The sequence below is a fragment of the Pseudorca crassidens genome, chromosome 18, assembly GCF_039906515.1.
Source record: "Pseudorca crassidens isolate mPseCra1 chromosome 18, mPseCra1.hap1, whole genome shotgun sequence".
NCBI lineage: Eukaryota > Metazoa > Chordata > Mammalia > Artiodactyla > Delphinidae > Pseudorca > Pseudorca crassidens.
The window spans coordinates 25,543,439-25,548,037 of NC_090313.1; the positions used below are offsets into that span (position 1 = coordinate 25,543,439).

At 33.7% G+C, this 4,599-nt stretch overlaps 1 non-coding gene across 1 annotated transcript; it reads left to right on the forward strand.

Moving 5' to 3' along the window:
* The first annotated feature begins 2,663 nt into the window (after positions 1 to 2,663).
* On the forward strand, positions 2,664 to 2,769 carry LOC137211506 (U6 spliceosomal RNA). The gene has a single exon (XR_010937112.1). It is a non-coding gene; the product is annotated as a U6 spliceosomal RNA (small nuclear RNA).
* Positions 2,770 to 4,599: the final 1,830 nt, after the last annotated feature.

Genomic DNA, 4,599 nt, shown 5'->3' on the forward strand with positions numbered 1-4,599 from the left:
AATATAATATGGCAAGCCCTCAAAATTAACCAGGTATATAAGGAACAAAATGTGAATGAAAACCAAGAGAAGCAACTAGCCAAAGGTACTGACCAATAGAAGATACAGATAACGGGGTTCTCAGTCACAGACTTTAAAATAAGCAATGATTATTGTGCTTAAGAAGCTAAAAGACCAAAAGAGAGAGGGAGATAGAGAGTGTGTTGGCAGGGAACCAGAATTTATAATTGAAAAATGTAATTAGAACTAAGACTTATAATAAATGAAATTAAAAACCAGTAAATTCATCGAAGATCAGATTAGATACTGGTGAAAATGTTATTAAACTAGAAGGTAACTCAAAAAATAAATATGCAGAATAGAAGAGATATATGTTAATAATTGTGAAAGATGTGAGAGTATACCCTGCTTGCAAGTTAGACAAGCATAGGTGCTGCCAGAAAACACAAGATTCTTCACTTGGAAACAATGAACTTTAGTAGAGAGCACAGCACGTAGCATGAGCTTTATGTTCATATCTGGTACGCTCCCCGTGGCTCACAAATTCCATGGGGATGGTGCTGAGGTGGATACAGGTAGATGCTGGATTTGTTTCACAACCAAGGCACATTTTGCTTAGAAAACTCCTACTCTTATAAGGAAGTTGCAAGCAAACCTGTACAACTCTTGCTCTAGAGGAAAGTATTATCTTTATTACCCTGGACAAAAAACAAATATTCCTTCTCCATAGGGGAAGACACCATCTCTATCTTCCAGTGTTATTTGCTAAGTAAACCTCCTTGCAAATATAGTCTGAATCAAAATCTGCCCCAAGATAAACATGGAGAATTTCCCACAAACAATATATTCCCCTCACTTCTACCTCATCATGTCTTCTGGAAATTTTTCTTTTGAATATTCCACACCATTGTCTACTCTGATTAATCTGAAAGACATGGACTGCTATTCAATAAGGCTCCCATGATTAGGGTTATAAGTAGCAGGATGAGGCCAATCAGTCACACCACCCAGTACTATGTATACAATAATAGTACTATTTATAATAATCCCCATACTGGAACTATAACTGCTCAAATGATCATCATAGTAGAAAAGATTCACACATAGAATACTCCTGAAATTGATGGTAAAAATTGCAACTACATGAACCAATAGAAAGGAACCTCAGAAAATAATTTGGAATGAAAAAGGCAGATACAAAAGAGTACATATATATCTAATTCAATTTATATAAAGTTAAAAACAGACAAAATTAATACATGCAGTTAGATGTTCAAATAGTTTGGTTAGTCTCTGGGAGGAAGCATCAGAAGGAATGGGGGCTTAGTGCAGTTCTTAATCTGCACAGTGGTTACATAGGGTTGTTATTTCATTAAGCTGTAGATCTAGAATTTGTGCACTTCAATAAAAGGGCCCAAAATAATCACGAAATATATTAACAAAATAAGGAGAGAAAAGAAACAAGCATGAAAACTAGTCACTACAGATATTCTATCTTAAGCAATGCAGATAAGGCATTTGATAATAGTCAACATTCATCAGTGATTAAAATGCTTAGAAATTTTATTGTAGAAATTCTGTATTCAAATAAAAAGCATGTACAGAAAATTTACATTAAACATCATAGTTAATCTGAAATGTTGAGCTCATTTTTTCTGAGTCAGAAAATAGAAGATATTATTAATTTTCACTCAATATTTTATTGAAAGTCTTAACCAATAAACAAGACAAATATTAATAGTACAAGAATTGAAAATAAATACAGCTTTATTCACAGATGAAATAATTGTGGATGCACCAAATCAACCGTGTCTGCAAATAAATTATCAAAGTTAAGTAAATTTAGTAATGTGTTTGAATGCAAGCTCAATACACTAAAATCAATATATAATTGCAATATGCAAAATAAATTTTATTTATATAAAATGGAATCAAATATAAAAGAAATACAATATAACAATAAAATTAAAAGATAAATAGCTAAGAATTAATCAAAATATTTGTAAGAAATCTATATCATTGAGTAAAATTGAAGAGGAGGTTAGCAAATGGAGAGATATACTCTTGAACTGGAGGACTTCAAATGGTTAAAATATACATTTTCCTAAATTGATCTACAATAAATTCAATGTAAACCCAGTGAAAACTGCAGAAGTTTTTTTTTTCTTTTTTGAGTAAATAGACAAGTTGATTCTAAAATGTGTATAAAAATTCAAAGAACCAAAACAATAAAGATATTTAAAGATGAACAAAGAAGGATACTTACTGTACTAGACATAAGTTGTTATAAGATGGCACTAGTGAAGAACTCTGTTTTATTTCCTAAAGTATAGGCAAGGAGACTCATGGATCAAGATGGCAAGTTCAGAAAGAAACCCATTTCATTTAATACAAAGGTAATATTGCAGTGCCGAGGAAAGATTACTTTAAATGGTGCTGGGTCACCTAGATAGCCATATATAATAATATGAAATATATGAAATTGACATCTACCTCATACTATGCATACAAATTATTATTACTTTGCTGTTGTTACTGTATGTCTAAATGTGAAAGATAAGCCAATACATCTTCCAGATTAGAGAATATCTTCATAAACTTAGAAAAGAAAAAAGTTCTTAACCAAAACGTTACAAGTTGTAAACATTAAGAACAAGATTGCTGTGCTTGCTTCGGCAGCGCATATACTAAAATTGGAATGATACAGAGAAGATTAGCATGGCCCTGTTCAAGGATGACATGCAAATTCGTGAAGCGTTCCATATTTTTACGAAGTAAGAGAGTGGCATGGACATATATACACTACCAAATGTACAATAGATAGCTAGTGGGAAGCAGTCGCATAGCACAGGGAGACCAGCTCAGTGCTTTGTTTCCACCTAGAGGGGTGGGATAGGGAGGGTGGGAGGGAGAAGCAAGTGGAAGGGGATATGGGGATATATGTATATGTATACCTGATTCACTTTGTTATACAGCAGAAACTAACACACCATTGTAGAACAATTATACTCCAGTAAAGATGTTTAAAAAAACAGATAGCTAATTGATTACATTTGAAAGAAAAACTTCTTTTCATTAAAAGACAGAAATGAATGAAAAAGCAAAGAGGGGAGAAGCTAATTGCCACAAATATAACTGAGGTGCTTCTATTCAGAATAGAGCATGACTTCATACAGATTAATAATAAAATGACAGCAAAATCAATTTAAAAATTTAAGAAGTGCTTCAGAAAAAGAGGGTATAGAAATGGCGAAGGTGGTCAATTTTCAGAAGTGCAAATTGAAAGAGACTCTACCACCAACATCAGCACTGATACCAGCAGCTTCTATATAAAGTAGACTGAGGGCTTGGCTCTCCAAGGAAACATATCCTGGACAGGGCTGGCATCAGCAGAACTGTATGCTCCTGCAATGGGATTAGTCTGCAAAGCTCCTAATGTTTCCATTGACAACAACATAATAATTTATCCAAACAAGCCTGAGTAGTTAAAATAAATAAGTAAAAGCTGTCATGGAGTATGAAGAGAATTAAAGGCCATTTGGGAAAGGTACAGAAAAGGTCCAAAACATTCCTAGAGCAACAAGGAAGGAATTTGATGGGAACACCATTTTCTAAACAGTAGGCTATGGCATCATAGGTGGAACCCTGTGAATGTCCTATGTGATTGTCATGATTACTCTCCTTTATGATCAGCCTCGTGTGGCCGCAACGATATCTTTATATACAGATAGATATCAATCAAGTCATATTGACCATAAATCCAGAGGAAATTAATGAGCTATAATACATTATGAAAACTCTCACTATTGCATTTCCTCCTAAGCTTTGCTTTCTTTTAGCCCACTTACTCTAATTTGAAATGAACCTTCCAGGAAAACTGCACTCTTCAGGATAAGCCAGACTCACATTATGAGACATATTTTGTGCTTACTATGATTGTTTTCCACAAAGGCCTTTGGCTGTTTAATAAAGTAAGTCAAGAAAACCGAATCCCCCGAAGTTTCTTAATCACCTTATTCTACCTTCAGAAAAGCTAGTTAAGTTTGAAAAAGCATCTGTTTGTTTAAGATCAAAAACATAAACACTGAAGGCATAGCTTTAAAAAAGGAATTATTTTCCCTTTCCAATAAGTGAGCAACAGTTATTTTCCAGGAGTATGTTATTTCATGTTAATTTAAGATGCTACTTTAGTCCATAATAAATGTAAGAATATCATTTTAAGCATATGAGGAAAAATATTTTTAAATGTCAAAGGACAAGAATAGTTTGAAAGTTAAAAAAGTGCCTTGAAAAACAAGATATGGTGTAATTCCAAAACCTGAAAATAACACAGGTTTGTCCTGCAACTCATATTCTTTTGCCAATGGAGTAGCACTCTTGTCCTGAATCTGAATTTCTTCTTTTGAATTTCTTCTCCACAACTGTTGGACTTAATTTATTCCTCCCTTAGTCTCCTCCCTACACTTTCTCATTAGATGACAGTTTCCCATCATGGGATTTTTGATTTGTGGTTCATCAACTCCCCCGAACAATGTTCCTATGCAGCTGCTAAGTCACGGGGCTCCAAAGGCAACAAGATAGATGTGAATATTAAATAAG